Below are 22,170 nucleotides of genomic sequence, written 5' to 3' on the forward strand. Positions count from 1 at the left end.
TATCGAGAGACACAGAGTGGCAAAATGGATCTGGAAATTAAACCCAACATTCTGCTGCCTGCAAGAAACATACCTGAACAAACAGAGTAAGAACAGACTCAAAGTCAAAGGATGGAAAACAATCCTGCAAGCAAACAACTCCCTTAAAAAAGCTGGAGTGGCCATCCTAGTATCCGACAACATAGATTTCAGGTTGAAAAAGATTAGCAGGGACAGTGAAGGTCATTTTCTATGTATCAAGGGATATGTACAACAGGAGGAAATCACACTCTTAAACATATACACACCTAATGAACGACCGTCTAAATATTTAAAACAACTCCTAACAGACTTTAAAGAGGACATCACTAACAGCACAATAGTAGTCGGAGACTTCAATACTGCCTTATCACCTCTGGATAGATCTACAAGAACAAAACTCAGCAAGGAAACACTGACTCTGAAAGAAGAAATTGAAGAGAGAGGCCTAGTAGACCTATATAGGGCTTTACACCCCCAAAAGAAAGAATACACATTCTTTTCCAGTGCACACAGAACATTTTCCAAAATAGACCATGTACTGGGCCCCAGAACATACCTCAATAGAATCAGAAAAACAGAAATTGTATCATCCATCTTTTCAGACCACAATGCGCTGAAGATAGAAGCTAACCACACACAGACACAGAGAACCAAATCAAAAACCTGGAAATTAAACAACTCAATGTTGAACAATGAGTGGGTCAGGAAGGAAATCAAGGAAGAAATCAAAAGATGCTTAGAAAAAAATGAGAATGAAGACATGAGCTACCAAAACATATGGGATGTAGCTAAAGCCATGTTAAGGGGAAAATTTATAGCTCTCCAAGCATTCCTCAGGAAGGAAGAAAAGACCTACACAGATAGCTTGACTTCATGGCTCAAAACCTTAGAAAAGGACCAGAAAAAGGAACCCAAACCAGACCAAAGGAAAGAAATAATAAAAATTAGAGCAGAAATTAATGACATGGAAACCAAAAAAACAATCCGAAAGATCAATGAAACAAAGAGCTGGTTCTTCGAGAAAATAAATAGGATTGATAAACCACTAGCAAGACTCACAAAGAAAGAGAGAGAGAGAGAGAGAGAGAGAGAGAACCCTAATAAATCGAATCAGATATGAAAAGGGGACATCAAACAGAAACCAGTGAGATTCAAAAGATCATTAGAGACTACTTTGAAGGACTATATGCCAAAAAACAAGAGAACCTAAAAAAAAAGGATGAATTCCTTGATCCCTACAATCTCCCAAGACTGAACAAAGAAGACTTGAAATACCTGAATAGACCAATTAATATTAAGGAAATTGAAACTGTAATAAAAAATCTCCCCAAAATCAAAAGCCCAGGTCCAGATGGATTCACTGGCGAATTCTGCCAAACATTTAAAGAAGACCTGTTGCCAGTTCTCCTCAAGCTTTTCCAGGAAATTGAAAAAACAGGAACTCTCCAAGTTTCTATGAAGCACACATCTCCCTAATACCAAAAGCAAACAAAGACACCACTAAGGGAGAAAATTATAGACCAATATCCCTGATGAACACCAATGTGAAGATCCTCAACAAAATATTAGCAAATAGGATCCAACAACTCATCAAAAATATCATACATCATGACCAAGTGGGATTCATCACAGGGATGCAAGGATGGTTTAAGATTCGGAAATCAATCAACATAATCCATCATATCAACAAAAGTAAAGATAAAAACCATATGATCATATCAATAGATGCAGAGAAAGCATTTGACAAGATCCAACATCTGTTCATGATGAAAACCCTCACCAAAATGGGTTTTGGAGGAACTTTCCTCAAGATAGTCGAAGCCATCTACCACATGCCTACGGCAATCAATATCCTTAATGGGGAAAAACTAAGGGCCTTTCCTCTAAGATCAGGCACAAGAAAAGGATGCACACTCTCACCTCTTCTCTTCAATATAGTACTGGAAGTACTTGCGACAGCTGTTAGACAAGAAAAAGAGATTAAGGGCATCTAGATAGGAAAGGAAGAAATCAAACTCTCACTACTTGCAGACGATATGATACTATATCTAGAGAAGCCTAAAGCCTCTACTCAGAAACTCTTAGGAACAACAGACTTATACAGTAAAGTTGCAGGCTATAAAATCAATACCCAAAAATCCATGGCCTTCCTATATAGAAACAATGAGGCAGAGGAAAGGGACATGAAAAAAGCAATCCCATTCACAATTGTGCTCCAGAAAATCAAGTACCTTGGAATCAGCTTAACCAAGGAAGTAAAAGACCTCTCCAAAGAAAACTATAAAATGCCACTCCATGAAATAAAAGAAGACATGAGAAAATGGAAATATATACCCAGCTCACGGATAGGGGGAATCAATATTGTCAAAATGACAATACTCCCCAAAGCATTATGCAGATTCAACGCGATCCCTATAAGGATACCCATGACATTCTTCAAAGAAACGGATCAAGCAATGCTAAAATTCATACGGAACAACAAACGCCCATGGATAGCTAAAACAATTCTTGGGAAAAAGACAATGGGAGGCATCACCCTCCCCAACCTCAAACTTGACTATAAACAAGGCAGTAACAATTAAAACAGCATGGTACTGGAACAAAGGCAGACCCGCAGACCAATGGAACAGGGTGGAATATCCCTACACACAACCCCAAATGTATGATCATCTAATCTTTGACAAGGGAGCAAGAGATGTGAAGTGGAGCAAGGAAAGCCTCTTTAACAAATGGTGCTGGCAGAACTGGACAACCACATGCAAAAGAATGGGCTTAGACCTTGACCTGACACCATGCACAAAAGTCAGATCAAAATGGATTAAAGACCTCAAAATCAGACCACAAACCATAAGGTACATTGAAGACAAGGTCGACAAAACCCTCCACGATATTGAAGATAAAGGTATCTTCAAAGATGACATGCAACTGGCCAATCAAGTGGAAACAGAGATAAGCAAATGGGACTACATTAAACTAAAAAGCTTCTACACCGCAAAAGATACAGTGACCAGAATACAAAGACAATCTACAGGATGGGAAAGGATATTTACACAATACCCATCAGATAAGGGGTTGATATCAAGGGTATATAAAGCACTGGTTGAACTCTACAAGAAGAAAACATCCAACCCCATCAGAAAATGGGGCAAAGAAATGAACAGAAACTTTCCCAAGGAAGAGATAGGAATGGCCAAAAGGCACATGAAAAAGTGTTCTACATCACTAATCATCAGGGAGATGCATATCAAAACAACCATGAGATACCACCTCACACCACAGAGACTAGCACACATCCAAAAGAACAAAAGCACCACTGTTGGAGAGGATGTGGGGAGAAAGGGACCCTTCTACACTGCTGGTGGGAATGTCTATTGGTTCAGCCGTTTTGGAAAACAAAATGGATGATTCTCCAAAAATTAGAAATTGAGCTCCCATTTGACCCAGCAATACCACTGCTGGGAATATATCCCAGAGAAGCAAAAAAGTATAGTCAAAATGACATCTGCACTTATAATGTTCATTGCAGCACTGTTTACAATAGCCAGAATCTGGAAAATACCCGAGTGCCCTAGAACAGATGACTGGTTGAAGAAACTTTGGTACCTCTATACAATGGAATACTATGCAGCTGTTAGAAAAAATGAGGTCATGAACTTTGCATATAGTGGATCAGCATGGAAAGTATCATGCTAAGTGAAATGAGTCAGAAAGAGAGAGACAGACATAGAAAGATTGCACTCATCTGTGGAATATAAAATAACAGAGTAGGAGACTAACACCCAAGAATAGTAGAAATAAGTACCAGTAGGTTTACTCCATGGTTTGGAAGCTAGCCTCACATTCTGGGAAGAGGGCAACTCAGATAGAGAAGTGAACACCAAGTAAAATGTGGTTGGAGGCCATGTGGGGGAAGGTGATACATGCTGAATGTTGACTAGAGACTAAACACAATGGCCAACCAACACCTTTATTGCAAACCACAACACCTAATTAGAGAGAGAGAACAAAAGGGAATACCCTGCCACAGTGACAGGGTGGGGTGGGGGGGAGATGGAATTGGGGAGGGTGGGAGGGATGCTGGGTTTATTTGTGGTGGAGAATGGGCACTGGTGAAGGGATGGGTTCTCAAACTTTGTATGAGGGAAACATGAGCACAAAAATGTATAAATCTGTAACTGTATCCTCATGTTGATTCACTAATTAAAAAAAATAAATTAATTAAAAAAAAACTTTGTACAATGGGGAAAAAAAAAAGAAAAACACTGACATCAAACAAAAAAAAGTGAAAGAAATATAAGAATGGGCAGAATACCATGGTCACTAAGTCAGAGTATGACTCCAGAGTCTAAGCCCCAAGGTCTAATTCTGTTACTACCTGTAGCTTCTGTTTCCATGTGCATAGTCCTACATGCAGATAATTAATTTTATCATGCTATGAATTATCCTGAATATTCCTTTTCAGCTCTACTGCCAAGAGCCCTGATTTCAATCCCTCCAGAAAGAGGCTAGTTAAAAAATCCTGCAATAGTATTTTTGAACTAGAGAGTCAGAGCAAATGTTGAATCATTACAATACCAATATTTCTCTCTTTTTTACCTCTCTGGTTTTTGGATCATAGTAAGCTTGAGGCTTACTCCTTGCTCTGCATGCAGGGATCACTTTTGGCAGATTCAGAGGGCCATATAGGATGCTAGGGAAACATGCACGGCAAGCACCATACCCCTGTACCATAACTCCAGGCCTTATTTCTCATACAATAAAATCATAAGAGTACTAATAGAACGGATATCAATCAATACAATCTAGTAGATGTCCCCTATTAATTGCAAATGTCAGTTGCAAGCAATGAGATTATTTCTGAAATGTGGCTCATTTTGAAGAGAATCCTTTACCAAGGTGAAAGGGGAGGGAGGGGAGCCTACTGGGTGCAGAGCACCTCACCTCAGACTACTGTGGTTTTACAAAAGCCAACCAAGTAGCGAAAATGTCTCAACATAAATACCCAGAGCTGGGAGAGAACCAGGTCAGGTACAAAGAAGTGCTTTAAGACTTGGATGTGCTTGAGGGTAAGAACTGAGACTGATCATTGCTTCTTTGTTCAAACAGGGGAAGAGGGACTGAGGGCAGTGCCTGCATGAAGTAGAAAGTGGCATCTGCAGATGGTGGCATTGGTCATGTTAGGCAGATTATTGATTCACAATGGGGGAAAGAGGAGATATGGAGAAATTGATCAGCTGCACTCTGACAGAAGAGAAGGAAATTGACTGACTTTCAAGATGGTGTATAGGGTGCTAGAGTAAATTGGGGCTGTTCAATGACTAATCAACAGGCATTTAATACCCACTGGGCACCCAGCCCTTTGCTGGGGGTGGGAGGCTGTAGGCTGGATGTGTCTGGCAGAGTGGGATCAGGGTGTTCTCTACAGACAAAAAGTGGGAAACAAGATATATGGCCAATTTGGGATTCCTCCTCCAGGTGGGGAGGGGGCCTAGCGCCCAGAGAGCAGGATGCCCTCACAGAAATCACGCACCACTGACAGTTCTGCTCTGTGGCCAGGTCCAGCCTCTGCTGAGCCCTGCCAGGGAAGGGTGTTCCAAAGGAGATACCAAGCAGTGAGCATCAGGGAATGCCCATGAGGGCAAGCAGGAGCACCTCTTCTCTGAGGAAATTTTCTTCCCCCTGAGAGGGTGAAGACCACCACCTACTGGGTGTCTTTGGTGTCTACACTATCCCTCTGACTGCAGGAGTTCTGGACACAGCCAGACCTCTGACTCCCCCTGGTTTGTCCCTGAGGCCAGTAGGCCACTGCCTGTTCCAGCCAAGCTTACTCACGCCCCTGACCCCAATAATGAAGGCACTGGGTTCCTGTCTGCCTGATACAGGGTACTCCCTGTAACAGTGGCCACAATAGTGTCTCTCTGAGTTCACCCTCTCATTCTCCCCTGCCCATCTCCTGCTGGCTCAGGATTCATTCCTGGTTCCTCTTCTCCCTCTCCTCCAAAGCTGTGCCTGGCAGATATTGTATGTTTCCAGGACTTGTTCGGCCCCAGAGGAGCAGATAAAGGAGATCTCTTTCATAGGTCCCACATGTGAGTTTCCACTTCATCTCCCCAAGATTGGGTTCAAGCTACTCAGGTTCATCCTACTCCCCATTCACTTCTCCCGTGTGGTCATATTCTCCTAAACCTGCTTTCTACCTGAGCTCCTGTCCAGGGTAGTGCCAGCATTCCATACTGCCAGGGTCAGAAACGATCATCCTTGAAGCCAGAGAGGTAGCACAAGGATAAAACACTGGCCTTGTGTGAGGCTGACACAGGTTTGATCCCTGGGACAGCATATGATCCCTCGGTACTGCCAGGAGTGATCTTTGAGCATAGAGATAGGAATAAGCCCTAAGAATAGCTGAGTATGGTCCCAAAAAAACAAACAGAAATGATTGTGTTTAATGGAGTCCTCTCCAGCATGCCCACATACACCACCTGGGTCTAATAATTTTACCAACATCTTCCTTATCTGTCTTTTTCTCCAGCTCTAGATGCCACCATCTTCCTGCCCCAGGGAACAAGAACAGCTTCCCAAATGTTTCCTCACTTCTGCCTCCCTCAAGTCTGTACTTTCTATGATTTCTGCTTCACACAGAGGCCAGATAGTCTCTAAAGAAAGATCAAATCACACTTAAAACCAAACACAGACATTTATAGAAACTCATCTGGCATATAATGGTACAGAAGTATCTTCCTGAACCTTTAATTCATCACTCCCTATATTCTTCCTAATCTCCACTGAGACACTCTGAGACACTCAGCAACAGTGGCCAAACAATCAGGGTGTGACTCAGTGCAGGTGTTTGGCTGAGCGAGGCTGCAAATTGAATTGATCAGCACTGCCCCCCATTACTGAGTGTCATCCAGGCAGCAAAGTTTGACCCTGCAACACATAGGGGGGCCCCTATCTGTGACTTCCCCGACACTCAACTCTCCATTTTGGAGAGGTTGATGTTATTAAACATCAACCTCTCCAAAATGGAGGAGGAAGTTTTTTTAAAATAATAATGTCAGGAGATGATATAGAATTTAGGTTACATGCTAGGTACCATGTAGTCCTCTAAAATTGCCAGAGTAGTTCTGGAGGACCTGAGCCAGAAGGCCTTGAACAGCACCTTGAACAACACCACATCCTCAGGCCTTGAACAGCACCACATCCTCAGGCCCCTGCACTGAACCACAAACTGTCCAAGAATCGCTGGTGGGGACCCCAGTACTCAGCAGGCCCCCTATTCCTCCAAAGCACAAAAAGAATATTGGCCAAAATGTTCTCAGCTGCTGTCATCCACTTTTCTTTAGTTACTGCTAGGCAGGCAAAGGCATCAAAGTAAAAACTGCAAAGGCAACAGAAAATAATTTTGGTCTGTTTTAGTCTAAAAATATCACCAAAATGGAATCAGTAACCAAGGTAGGAAGGAGGGCACAAGGGTCCCCCAGCCACTTTTTAGGCCTCAGAAGGAGATCGTATGTTTGGATGACAAAGAAAAAGTCACCATGACCAAGTCTGTGACCAAGCCAAGAGAGCTGATGCTGTTGAAGCATTGGCTGGAACCCTTCAACAAGAGCAAAGAACAAAGAGGAGGATTCAAAGATGCTCAGCAGGCAAAAGCAGGTCATGGCACAGAAGGAGGGCAGGTGTCCAAGAGGCTCCCGCAAAATCCCCCACCACAGCTAGCTCCACCCCATACCGTAGCCACCACTGAGCATGCCATACCTGGGCAGAACTTTCTTTCACAGCCCATCTGGGAGGAAGCACTAGTGATCCCACTCTCCATGGTACATGGCCCAGATCTACATAGGAAGATTTACTAGGATGACTGATCAGAACTGGTAAGGGGGCGATCAGCACCATGTAGGAAGCAGGCCAGTCTTCTGGAAGCCCATTCCAGTTTCTTGGACATGGGGAGCTCATTCTGTCCCAGGGGAAAAGGTGTCCATTCTTCACATGCCATACAAGTGAGGATGTGTGAAATTCAGGAGCAAGGCAGTTAGTCACCAATTCACACTGTTTTAGCAAACAAAGAGGTGATGGAATCTTAGTCTTGCTGAGCAAACTCAGTCCTGCATTCCTGGACTCCACAGTGGCTGAAACAATCAGTGAAACCAAATGTGCTCCTTTCTCCCTTGTCCCCACCATACCTTAGCAAAGAAGTATTTGAGATGACCAGGGTGTTTTACTAGTTTTTCTTGGTCATCAGCAACACCCTCTTCTAGTACTAGTCAATTAGCAAGGAGCATTGCTGCAGCAGCATAACACAAGTATGGTTACACTTACATGAGTCCATCAGTTATCAAAACAGATGACTTGTGCACACAGGGGCAAGTCTCTGTCCTGCAAACAGTGGTGACAGCATAGCTTTGAGGTGGCAGTGGCTGCTGTGAGGGACAAAGGTAGACGCAGCTGCTGGCAAAGAGAGGTGGGAGAACTAAGGTTCAATTTTGTCCAGACTCCTTTGCCGCTATGGAGAGCAGTGTGATCTGATTTGGAGGTGAGTCACAGAGAAAAGAAGCAGAGTGTGGGGCTGCCAGATATCTTGGCAGAGCTAAGCCAGAAATTCCAATACTGGGCTCTAACACAACAGCCTCCCACCCCAACTCCCCCAATTCTGATAGGGGAAAGTGGTTCACAACTAGAGGGTATCCCTCAGCTCAACTTAGAACAAATGCTGCCAAATCTTCCAAAGATTCTGGAAACACTCTCACCCTGGATGAATTCTACTTCCATTTTAACTCCCATGAGTGGATTTCCTGTCTAATGTTGAGCAATAACATGCAGCTTATTCCTTTACCAGCTTATTAAATTCATAAAATACTAGGTGAAGCATAATTTGCCACAAAAATAAAAAAAAATAAAGAAAATAAATTCAATTTGTTCTAATTAAATTTTAGTATAATATCATCTGGGTTAAAATAATTCTCATAAACGATAGCATCACCCAATTTTATAAACCTCAACCTACACTGTAATCCACTTCATCCATAAACATGAGGTAACTTGACCTACTTTATAATATATTCAGCTCTTTCTTGTCTGCATTAATCTGCAGTGACATTTTAAAAGTTGCTCTAATCATTTCCATTATATGAAAATGCATTTTTCATGATAATGTTTTTGACTCTTCCTCCCACGAACAAAATACGGTTTTCTTAACAGTCAACCTGCAAATGGAGAAGACACAATGTACAAAACAGTTGATAGGAAAGTTGGCTGATAGGAAAGAATGAGGCTTGTGCTGGGCTTCTCAATGGGGCAGGAGGGTGGGAAGTGGCAAAGAACCATATTATTTGACCCTAAATCCACAGTTAGTAGATTCTCTTTGTCTCTATAATCTAGAGAGAATACAGAGGATGGATTCGTAGAATAAATATAAGCTCCACAGCAAATAGTAAGACATTTCTCAAATAATAAAAGGCTTTCATGCGTCCCAGGAAGAGGATAAAGAAAATAAGCAAAATGACCAATTTCCATCACCACTCCCAGTGCCACATACAACACTGCAGCCACCAATAGCCTCCTGGACTCCTACACCCCATGATTCCTAATCTCACTCTCAGTGATCCTCAGAACAGCTCTTTCCTGTGCTCCAGAACTTTCTATAGATCCCGGATAACTACAGTGGAGCTTGACAAACTGCGTCCTACACACTTCAATTTTCACATTTTTAACTGATTGAGAAAAAAATACTAAAGAATTTAATTTTTCATAGGAAATTCAAAACATTTATTAGAAGCTCAAAATACCATACTCATATATCTAGTTTCCTTGGATGCAGCCACACTCTTTATGAATTGTTTACGGCAGCTTTTTACACTCAAACAGCATTGTGCCACTTTGTTTGCCACTTTGCCACTGTGTTTCTGGCAAAGAGAGTTACCTGAAATATTTACAATCTTCTCCTTTACAGGAAAAGGTAAAACCTGGCCTGGAGTATAACTTGCAGGGTCTTTGGCCTGGCAGTTGGTAAGAGTGGATCTAACACACCTTCTGGGTAAATTCCTCCAGATCTCATTCCCCTGACCCTCAAAGAGCCTCCAATAATTGGGAAAGATGAATAAGAAGAGGCTGTAAAAATCTCAGGGCTGGGGCAAATGGAGATGTTACTGGTGCCCGCTTGAGTAAATCAATAAACAATGGGATGACAGTGATACAGTGATACAGTGATACTCTGAAGACACCCTGTCTACTATGTCCAGACCGGCATTTCTCCCCAACATTGTTTCCCTTCCCTGGACAATGCAGAAGCTCTGGTTGATCCCCAAAATTCACTTAACTACTATAGATTAGTGAAGAAATGATGTAAAGAGAATACCAAAGGGGGCTGGAGAGATAATACAGCAAGAAAGGTGTTTACCTTGCATGCATGCATGTTTCCGACCTAGGTTCAATTCCCGGCACTGTAAGGGTCCTCCTAGCACCATCTGGAGTGATCCTTGAGCACACACAGTTGAGTAAGCCCTAAGATTACCAGATGTGACCCAAAACTTATGGGAAATAGAAAGAGGATGAAAGAGAGAGAGGAGGAGAGATTCTATAGCATGCTACCGGTAATAATGCGGCAGTGTCCATCAATAGGGCAGGTTATATTATATCAGTTGAACAGGATAAAGGCAATACAGTGTGTGCGTGGGGAGGATTAGCACCATGCTTGCTTCAGAACAAAGTTAGGACAATGAAAATGGAAGAGCAAGAAGAAGAGGGGGCTGGAGCGATAGCACAGTGGGTAGGGCATTTGCCTTGCATGCGGCCAACCTGGGTTTGATCCCCAGCATCCCACATGGTCCACTGAGCACTACCAGGAGTAATTCCTGAGTGCATGAGCCAGGAGTAACCCCAGAGCACCACCAGGTGTGACCCAAAAAGAAAAAAGAATAAAGAAAAGCAAGAAGAGTGCACACATTATATTGCTTTTCCAAGGAGGGAGGAAGACATAAATATACCGCATGCACACGAGCACTTTTATATTAAAACAGTGCAAGAACAAATTTTGTTTTTAACTACTACCTATGGGAAGGGAAGAAATAGGATGAATAGCAGAATTGGATGAAAGTAGATACCTTGGAATATGCCTTATGTTGTTTAGGGTACATGTAAGCTTTTGTTTATTTTTTCATGGGTAGGGATCAAAAGCAGGTCCTCACACACATATAAGGCAAGTTACTCTCTCCCAAGCCACCATAACCTGGTCCCTAGGTGACTCTCACAAATGTTGACATTATTCTGAAAATTTATTTAATTAAATTAAAAATTTTAAAAGAGAAGCTCCTCATTATTTGCAAATAGCATACTATAGAAAATCCTAAAGACCCTACAAAGATGCTCCTAGAAATAATAGATTTGTATAGTAAAAAGGAGGTCTACAAAATTAGTATGTAAAAGTTCATTACTTTCCTATAATCAAATAATGAAATAGAGGAATTCAAATAAGAAGAAAGAGGTATTTTTAAAAAAACAACTCCATTCACAGTTGTGTCTCAAAAAATCAAGTACCTCAGAATCAGCTTAACTGAAGAGGTGAAAGACCTATACAAAGAAAACTACAAAACACTACTTCAAGAAATAAAAGAGAACACAAGGATATGGAAACACATCCCCTGCTAATGAATTGGGAAGATTAATATCACTGAAATAGCAATACTCCCCAAAGCATTACACAGATTCAATGCAGTCCCTATACGGATACCTAAGCCACTTTTTAAAGAAATAGATAAAACACGCCTGAAATTCTTATGGAATGATAAACCCCTTCCAAAAAACTAAAGCATCTATTGGGAAAAAGAAAATAGGAGGCATCACTTTCCGCAACTTCAAACTGTACTACAAAGTGGTAATAATTAAAACAGTATGGTTTTAAACAGCATTGGAATAAAGATTGACCTGCAGATCAATGAAATAGACTTCAATATCCTGACACAGACCCTTAGGTATGTGATCAGTTCATCTTTGATAAAGGAGCAAAAAAAAATGTGAAGTGGAGCAAGGAAAGCCTCTTCAACAAATGGTTTTGGGAAAACTAGTCGGTTACATGCAAAAAAATAAACTCAGAGTTCTTTCTAATGCCATACACAAAAGTCAAATCAAAATGTATTATGATACAAATGATATCAAAGACCTTGATATCAGATCTGAATCCATAAGGTACATAAAAGAAAATATAGGCAGAGCACTACCTATAAATTACCCAACACCCATCTGATAATGGGTTACTACTCAAGATTTATAAGGTATTGGTAGAACTTTACAAGAAAAAAAAATATATATATAACCTCATCAAAAATGGAGAGAAGATATGAACAAAAACTTCCTCAAAGAAGAAATACAAATGGCCAAAATGTACTTGAAAAAGTGCTTTACATCACTAATTATCAGGGAGATGCAAATCAAAACAACAAGATATCTCATGCCACAGAAGCTGGCACACATCAAAAAGAACAACCAGTGATGGCAGGGATGTGGGGAAAAAGGGATTCTCATTCTCTGCTAGTGGGAATGCTGACTGGTCCAGTCTTTGGGGAAAACAGTATGGATATACCTCAAAAAAAAAAAACAACTAGAAATTGATCTTCCATGCTATCCAGTAATACTGATTCTGAGAAGATACCTGGGGGCCCAAAAACACAATGCTGAAAAGCTGCCCACATTCCTATGTTCATTGTAGCACTACTCATAGTAGCCAGAATCTGGAAACAACCCAAGAGCCTGAAAACACATGAGTGAATAAAGAAACTAAGGTACACCTACACTATAGAACACTATGCAGCTGTTAGGAATTTGCTTATACATGGGTGGACATGAAGAGTATCATGCTGAATGAAATGAGTCAGAAAGAGAGGGACAAACACAAAATGATTACATTCATTTGAGGGATACATAAAATAGTATGAAAATAATACCCAAAAACAGAGAAACAAGGGCCAGGAGGACTGGTCAATGGTAGGAAGCTTGCCACGAAACCACAAAAGTGAATGGGGAGTGCAGTTAGGACAGAGAAGAGGCCACTATTACATTGATAGATGGAAATGATCACTCTAGACTGAGTGCTAAAAGGAGGTAAAGTGATATGCATGATACCCTTTCAGTAACAGCACTGCAAAGCACAGTGCTTAAAAGAAAAAAAGGAAAATGAGAGAGAGAGAGAGAGAGAGAGAGAGAGAGAAGAAAAGTATCTAACAAAGAGGCAGGTTGTGGGAGTGGGAAAACTGTGGACTTTGAATGGTGGGAGATGTACACTGGTGAAGCGATGGGTGTCCGAAAAGTGTACAACTGAAACTTGATCATGAACATACTGTGTATCTCATGTTGATTCAATTAAAATTAAAAATAAATGAATAAATAAAAATAGAAGTTCTAAAAATACAAAATAAAATGAAAAAATTAGACTAGTTATGTATCCAGTTGGGTAGGTGACACAAACACATTAGAGAACTATACTAATATCACAGTCCCTGTCTGTGCTCATTCAATAAAGCAGATGAAAAATACTATGGTACAACTGAGCCCAGGATTCTGGGTGGATGGAAAATGGGTGTGGAATTGATCAAGCTAAGTAAAACTCTGTATACGTCAAATTTCACTTCAAACTATTAGTTTATATTATTGTTTGGCTTTATTGCATATGTGATATATATAGAGATGCACATATAATATATGTACATATATGCACATGTAGATACATAAAATGTATGCATATATATTATAAAGTACATATATACACACATGTATACATAATATATACATATAAACATCATATATAATGTATATATGTGTACATCACTATCTCCATATTCCCTAGTTAGATCCACAGAAAAGATCAAGAAGAAATGATGAATCCAATAACAATAAACATTTCTAGATTCTCTATTGTGTCTTCTAAACACTCCAAAACAGGGCTTACTGCAGAAGTGGTAGATCAAGTCTAGAGAAGATACAAATAGGACTTTTTAATCACACAGTGAAGTTCACAAGTGTACAAGTCATGTCAAAAGGACTCCAGATTCTCAACTAGAATTTATTTCCAGGGTCATATTTGAACCTATTTGAGTGACAACAAGATCAAGTTGAAATGCGTCAACTACATTCACAATAGGAAAAAAATTCCACTTTCATTGATTCTTTTATTGGATGCTGTCAGAAAGCTCTAGCAAATGAAACTGGAAAATAAAAGGAATGTAAAGCATTTATCCAACTTTTCTATATGAACATCGAGGTAAACAAATTATTAGACTGAATTTCTCTTTATGTAAAAAAACTTGCATGTAAGCAAGTATGCAATGATAAAATTACAGCATCACTATTTTGCAATCACTAACGAAGTAAAGAATATAGCCAATTACCACCAATGAGCACATTCACAAAAAGAGAACCACCAGTCACTATTTCTGGTTGTTGAGATAGAACCTTAACAAAATTCAAACTTTCATACAAAAAAATCAGATCTGAATCTGACCTAAATTCAAGACTTAATCAATCACAGTAAATACAAGGAACAGAAAGATGTGTTAAGTGGCACCAGGGGGAAATATCAAAGCCCAGTCTGTGCTGACTTTTGGAGCACGGTTTCTCGACCTTGTGCTACAGATTTTTTAGGACCACACAATGCTTTGTTTTTGGAGGCAGCCTTGTGCCATGTCAGCTAATGGGTGACATATTTGGCCTCAACCCCCACAATACACCATGACCACCACCATGACCATCACCACCAAACCAGATTGTCGAAACAATAAAAGATCTTAGGACATTCCTAAATATCATTAGAGGTGGGAAGGTGATCATACTCATTTGCTCATCTCTGTCTAAAGGGCAAACAATTCAGTTTCTTTAATAAACCAATTGCAACAGTGGAGAAAAGATGGGGGAAAAATTTAAATGGGGTAAGACACATATCAATGGCTTGCAATGTACAAAACTTACCTTGATCCTGATTCAAGCAATTTAAAAACACAAGTGCACAGTTAAGGAAATTTAAAGATCCTACAAATTGACATGCAATGTTATTCAGAGAATAGGGTCACTTGTATTTATTTTGGTACGGAAAACTATTGTAGTTTTCAGTCTTATACTTTAGAAACACATACTTAATAATGGAGGAAAGAAAAAATAGCCAAGATGGGTTCAACATAATGATGTGTGGAGAGAAGAAAGAATGCAGATGATGTAAGACCTTGTCCCTGAGTTGGGCTGCAGGCAAACACCTCATCTTATAGTTGTCGTCACTTCACTTTTGGTGAAAAGTTTCCCTAATTAAAAAACAAAAAAGTGTGAGTAAATGAGCCTGCAGGCAGCTCCTCCCCCTTCCTCTTGGGGACAAGATTCTCCCAGAACACCTTGGGAGGGCTGGGGAGAATTATGGGTCCCTAGGCTTTCTAAGTGTCTTCTGGGGTTGTCTCTGAATGCTGCCAGAGACTTTACTGTTTGTAACACACCCCTTACATGTAACATCCAGTAAATCATTCCAGAGGCAGAAAAAATAACTCACTGTATGGACAGAGCACTGGAAAGGATGTGCCCACGTTCTGAGGGGTGTATAGGAGAAGTTTCCTTGACTTGCTTTTTTTTTTTTTTTTTGTCTTTAATGCTGAGTGAAGATAATTATATCCAAGTAAGGCAGAATATCCTTAGATCCTGGTTCAGCCTCTGTGAACTTTCCTGCCATCCCTCAGTGTTCTACTCTGGGGTCTAATTTGTGGTTTAAGAAAACCACACATATCTCATTTATATTCAGCGTGGTCTGCTGTCTTTGCAATTATAAAGATTAAAACTTCCGCCAATAGGGAACACTAGTAATGTACCCAGTGTTGGAATATGTGTATGAGAAACCATTATTAATAGTATTGTAAATTAGAGAATCTCAATCAATAAAAAAATTAAAAATTTTCCACCAACTGACCCAGAAATTCTACTTTCTTTTGGAAAACTGTTCTACCCCATCAGAACTAAACCCTATCTCCTCTGAACTCTCTCTCTTTCTCTCTTTTTCTGTCTCTCTCTTTCTCTGTCTCCCTCTCTCTCTCTTTCACTCTATATCTCTCTTTCAACTGCCATGGATTCTGCACTGCTATTCATATCTTCTTCATACATGACAGTGACAGTGGCAGTGGCGGGAGATTAAGGCTCATGCCTTTTGTGGGCTCTTCAACAGGAGAGACTCACCTCCACGCCACTCATGCCTCACATTCAAATACAATTTTCTACAGAGACAGTAAAATGTACGCCAATCCAGGGGCACACATGTGCCTGGAGCCAACTTTTCCTGCAGGGGAGACAAAGCGACTCATTTTCACTCCTTAGGTGTAAATATATAGAAGAATATCAAGCTTATATCCTTGAGTATATATAAGCTTGGATTATAATACTATTATATTCTATTATATACTATTATAATTTTGGAAGCAAAAGCTTCCTAAAGCTTTATTTATATCCTTTTCGAGCACAGTTTTAATACAGCTAACAAACACAAGAAGGAAGCAAAAATTACCCACAAGGGATGTGATCAGGTAGGTGTTTCTGAGAAGCAAGACTAAATGAGGGAAGAGGGAAAGCAAGCACCTTGCTGCTTCTTATATAAGTTTTTCTGTAGCTTTGTCTCTTTGGAGCCATGGTTACACATTGCTTTGATTTTGTTTTTGGATTTTGGGTCACACCTGGTGATGCTTACGGATTTACTCCTGGCTTTGTGCTCAGGAATCACTTCTGGCAGTCTCAGGTAACCTTATGTGGTGCCAGGGCTGGAACCTGGGTCAGTCGCATGCAAGGCAAGCATCCTACCTGCTATTCCTTTGCTTTAGTCCCTTGACTTAATTTTTGAATGGAAACTGTGTTGTCAGGCCACTGTTTAGATGACTGCAGAAGGGTTTGTCTCAGTTTTTATCAGGCCCCACAGTGAGTGTTGGGACCCTGCATCTGGCTACAGAGTGTGTTTTTGCTCATCTTAGTAAAGTCATGTTTAAGAGCAGGGATATTTGATGGCGCTGAAAAACTGTAAACAAAATAAAATGACTCAGATGATATTTTACATCTTCCAAACGGCGGGTTTCCCAGACAAAAGCAAATGTGGTTTGAGGGAATGGTGAAGGGTCCCATGCATGCTTAGGAAGCTGCACTTCATCCCCCCACCCTCACCTTCACCCACTTCTTAGCCAGATGGGCCTTCAGGGCTGTACCCCATGCTGCTCAGAGCACCACATGGTGCCAGGGATGAAACTGGGGTCAGTGTCAGGCAAGTCATGAGCCTTTATCTCTGCACTATCTCATTAGCCCTCACAGCAAAGGTGATTTTAAAGGCACCTGTTCTACAGGAATGTGCTCAGGTCTAACAATTCTAGGAGACTTTTGTTTCCAGAAATAAACCTAATTAATGCTTAGAAAAGGCTAGAGTCTAGTTTTTCAAGGAAGTCTTTAATTTAAAAGCAATTGACTGATGAGCATAATTAGGCAGAGGGTAAATGAAATCATGCATTTTATTACACTCATGGATTAGTAAGTTTAATTATGAAAAACAATCTGGAAATTGTTATTGTTGTCATTTTGTAACATTTATAAGCACAGATGGTGAAGGAAGAACTTCAACAATGTTTGGCACCCTGAACAAGGAAAGGATGTGAATCAGGAATCCAATTCACTAGGGATGCACAGGGGAAGAAGCCAGTGACAGTTCTGATAGTCAGCAAGCAAAGTCATCCGAGCAATCTGGCTAGTAGAGAATGACAGGAAGGCAACTGTGAAAACTGATTCCATTTTTAATGAGCCAAGTAAGCATGCAGACCACTTATCTCTGCTGACATAGCAGTCCTCAAGTTACTGATAAAGAATGACAAAGAAAATAGCTCCTGCACAGATCCTGCTTTCAGTCCTTATACAGATCCCATACCCTTTCTAAACAGCAGTTGAAACAACATTTTTAGACAGCTAGAAACATTTTTCACGGAAAATTGGTTGTTTTTTTTTTTTGCTTTTTGGGTCACACCCAGCAATGCACAGGGGTCACTCCTGGCTCTGCACTCAGGAATTACCCCTGGCGGTGCTCAGGGGACCATATGGGATGCTGGGAATCGAACCCGGGTCAGCCGCGTGCAAGGCAAATGCCCTACCCACTGTGCTATCACTCCAGCCCGGAAAATTGGTTTTTAAATAGTTTTCTTGCCAGCCCATGGAGGAAACAGAGACAAATTCAGAATATTGTGCTAATTCTCAAATCCAGACTGTATCATGAGTCGTTAAGTAAACTACTAAACAAAACTGTTATCATATGTTCCCTTGTGCACCCCATCTATTCTCTAACAATCTCTCTGTCTCTTGTGTATGCATCCTTTTAACATATTGTGTTTATTCCTAGGAAGCATGGCTGTCTCACATTCTTTTTTTTTTTTGTTTTTTTTTTTAATTTTCTTTTCTTTTTTGGGTCACACCCGGCAATGCACAGGGGTTTCTTCCTGGCTCTGCACTCAGGAATCACCCCTGGCCTTGCTCAGGGAACCATATGGGATGCTGGGAATCGAAACCAGGTCGGCCATGTGCAAGGCAAATGCCCTACCCGCTGTGCTATTGCTGCAGCCCCTGTCTCACATTCTTAATTGCTCATCTTTACAAGATCTCACCCTCCAAAGCCTGCCTTTCTGAATGCTTCATAACATGATTGATTGATTGATTGATTGATTACGTTCTTCATTCATTAAATTTTATTTAGACTTAGTCTGGCCCAGATCTCTTGAAGCAATTCAGCTTCCTCCAGCTTATGTCAAAAGAAAAGTTCCTGTTGGAGGCGGGTTGGGGGGCTGAGGGAGCTGGGGGGTGTTGGGGGGAGCTTTACTGTGGTTCTTGGTTGTGGAATATGTGCACTGATGAAGGGATGGGTGTTCAAGCATTGTATAACTGAGACTTAAGCCTGAAAGCTTTGTAACTTTCCACATGGTGATTCAATAAAATAAATAAATTAACTAAAAAAATAAAAAAAGAAAAGTTCCTGTTGGTATTTATTGATGACTTTATTGTAAAATGTCAAGATTTCAGATCTTCATTCAGATTCCTATACATTGCAGGCAAAGTTTCAGCTTTGCTGTCACTCTTGTTTGATATGGCTTTCGCCTAGAAAGGGCAATGAAATAAATATTCCAAGAGTAGAAGAAATCCAATGGAAGCATACACATCAGGTAGTAAATCAAGAGCTGGATTGACAGAAAGGACAACAACCAAGTAAGTCTGTCCAATTTCATTTTCATTTCCCAAAAAATAGAAATGCTGATGGCAACTGGTGGAAGGTGTAGTGATGGAACAATGCAGTCATAAAACCTTATCATTTATAAGTTGTATTGTAAATACTGGTGCCTCAAATAAAGTAATAATAAAATTAAAAATATATTTAAAATAAGTAAATAGAAGTGCTAAAAACAGGAAAGTCATAAATCACCTAGAGTGGAATTTCCAAGGTCAGAACCACCAATGCTCCAATCAACCTGGACCACCATAGAAATTCACAGAACTTTCAATGCAGCCAGGATTGTACAGTTTTGGGATAGGCGGTATTGTTGCTTCTTTCTCACCTTCTTCCACTGTTCTCAGAATTCAGTCTATAATTACAGCTGTCCTCCACCCACCCTCCCCCTCATACAGCCCTGCACTCCAAAAAGTCAATGGAAAGCATAGCCCCTCTACCACTCTTTGCAGGTGCAAACCATGAAGATCCACCTGGCATGCCCCTTTGGGATCTGAAATCTCAGGAAGGCTGTCCTTCTGGTGTGACCCCACCTCTCCCCGAGGCCAGACCACATAGGTCTTCAGACTCCCCACACCAGAACACACTGAGGATTCCCAGGCCATACAGCTCCTTCTCCTCACCCCTTTCCTACAAATATAGAGCCCCATCTTCAGCCCATTAGCTTGGGCCCCTGCCTTCTGCCAGCCCTGAGTTTCTTGCTCTTGAGGATTGCAATCTCAAGGCTCACAGGAGCTACTGTATCTCCCCTGTGCTCTTAGCACCCTCATGTCTTAGGCAGGTGTGTAGATGCCACATACCCACAGGCCTAAGGCTGCCCAGGGTGTGAAGGGAGGCTTCTGCCCACCTCCTGTGACTTGCAGCACTGTTCTGTCTTCATTGTTCATGTTAGTGAGAGTTCATGTTCATAGGAAAGAGTGACTTTTTAAAAAAAATTATTTATTTTTTAATTAGTGAATCACCATGAGGATACAGTTACAGATTTACACATTTTTGTGCTGGTGTTTCCCTCATACAATGTTTGAGAACCCATCCCTCCACCAGTGTCCATTCTCTACCACCAATGAACCCAATATCTCTCCCACCCCCCAATTCCATCCCCCCACCCTGCCCCGCCTCTGTGGCAGGGTATTCCCTTTTGTTCTCTCTCTCCTTTTGGGTGTTGTGGTTTGCAGTAGGGGTATTGATGGCCAACGTGTTCAGTCTCTAGTCTACTTTCAGCATGCATTTCTCTTCCCGCGTGGGATCTCCAACCACATTTTACTTGGTGTTCCCTTCTCTATGTGAGCTGGCTTTTCCCCCAGCGTGTGAGGCCAGCTTCCAAGTCATGGAGCCAACCTCCTGGTACTTATTTCTACTGTTCTTGGGTGTTAGTCTCCTACTTTGTTATTTTATATTCCACAGATGAGTGCAATCTTTCTATGTCTGTCCCTCTCTTTCTGACTCATTTCACTTAGCATGATACTTTCCATGTTGATCCACTTATATGCAAAGTTCATGACTTCATCTTTTATAACAGCTGCTTAGTGTTCCATTGTATAGATGTACCAAAGTTTAGGAAAGAGTGACTTTTACATGGGCTCCTGCACTCTTGGTACACTGATCTCTCTTGCTTTGACAAGTGAGCACTTTCTGGAATTAGGTAACATATACTAGAGTGCATTTATGTCCTGCTGCAGAGGAATGACAGTATTAGAGGCAGAAGGCCTAAGCATATCTCCTAAGCACCAATATCCAATCCAGTGCTGCCTACCATGTGGTTAACAGTCACTGGTCTGCAAAAGAACAAGAGGATGATGGGAAATGAAAAGTGCTTTTAACAGAGAAATTGTACAATGTGAGGATAAATGTATGGGATTTCTTCTCTTTCCATATTAAAGTTGTTCCTTTACTGGTGAAATGACATTAGTAGGTGGTTGTTGTCAAACTCTTCTGAAAAATTCTAGCTTACTAAAATAAAAAACAAGTGTAGAATGGACCCTTTGTACTCAATTAGCTTGAATCAACTCTACTCTAACCACCTTCTCAGTTTACACTCATTAAGGAGAAGTATCAAAAATCCCCTGTACCAGTTGAGGGCACTTATGCAGGGTGCTAGGGTGGTATCCTTACCCATGATAGCCAAAAGGAAAATTCATCATCTGTAACCCCATATTTTCTATCTCCTGTTGAAGCAATTGTGTGCCAGTAGGAAGAGTCCTGAGACCTATCAAATAGTTCTATTGCAAAGACCACACCCCTACCCCAAGTTTCTACATTAACTTCTTGTCTGGGGCTTCAAAACTACAACACAGGGTATATAGAGAAAACAGGAGTGAAGAAATGAGAATTTTTGCAATAAGGCCAAAATCTGGTCCCTTCTACCATGGACTTCTCCCATCACCCCACCAAACTACCAGCCAGAAACACCAGTCAGCAGTGGAAGAAGCTATACTAGCAGTCATACACTGCTTAACAGAAAGCAAAAAACATAATCAAGACCGTACAAACAACAACATTTTATAAACACTTTATAAACCTATACAAATGCAGAAGGGCAGTCAGTTGATGAGAATAAAATAACCATGTTTAAAGGACTTACCTAGATCCTCAGTTCATGCAGAGTCAGATTCCTTGTAGATATTCTGAAGCATCTGAGACGCCTTCAGCAGCAATATCTAAAGAAATAGCGAAAAATCACTGGAGTCAAGTAATGTTATAAATGTCAGTTTTTTTTTTTAAAAGGAATTCAATCTATACACTTGGTCATTTTCCCCATATCTAATCATTAAAGGAACTAACTCAGGAAACAATGAATTTCTGCTGCAACACATGGGCTGGGAATGTTCTTTACCAACAGGGGATCCAGGTCCCAAGATGCTTATTTCTAAGACCAAATTATGTTACTGTTGGCAAAGAGG

General features: G+C 40.8%; 1 protein-coding gene across 3 annotated transcripts in view; it reads right to left on the reverse strand.

The window, feature by feature from the left end:
- Window positions 1–22,170, reverse strand: part of TLN2 (talin 2) — a 412,543-nt gene that overhangs the window by 222,513 nt on the left and 167,860 nt on the right. For all 3 annotated transcript variants that reach the window (XM_055129220.1, XM_004616684.2, XM_055129221.1), the window contains one exon: window positions 21,852–21,927. The gene's annotated coding sequence lies outside the window, so the exon portion shown is untranslated. The remainder of the gene's footprint in view (window positions 1–21,851; window positions 21,928–22,170) is intronic.

Source organism: Sorex araneus, chromosome 2 (genome assembly GCF_027595985.1).
Source record: "Sorex araneus isolate mSorAra2 chromosome 2, mSorAra2.pri, whole genome shotgun sequence".
Lineage (NCBI taxonomy): Eukaryota > Metazoa > Chordata > Mammalia > Eulipotyphla > Soricidae > Sorex > Sorex araneus.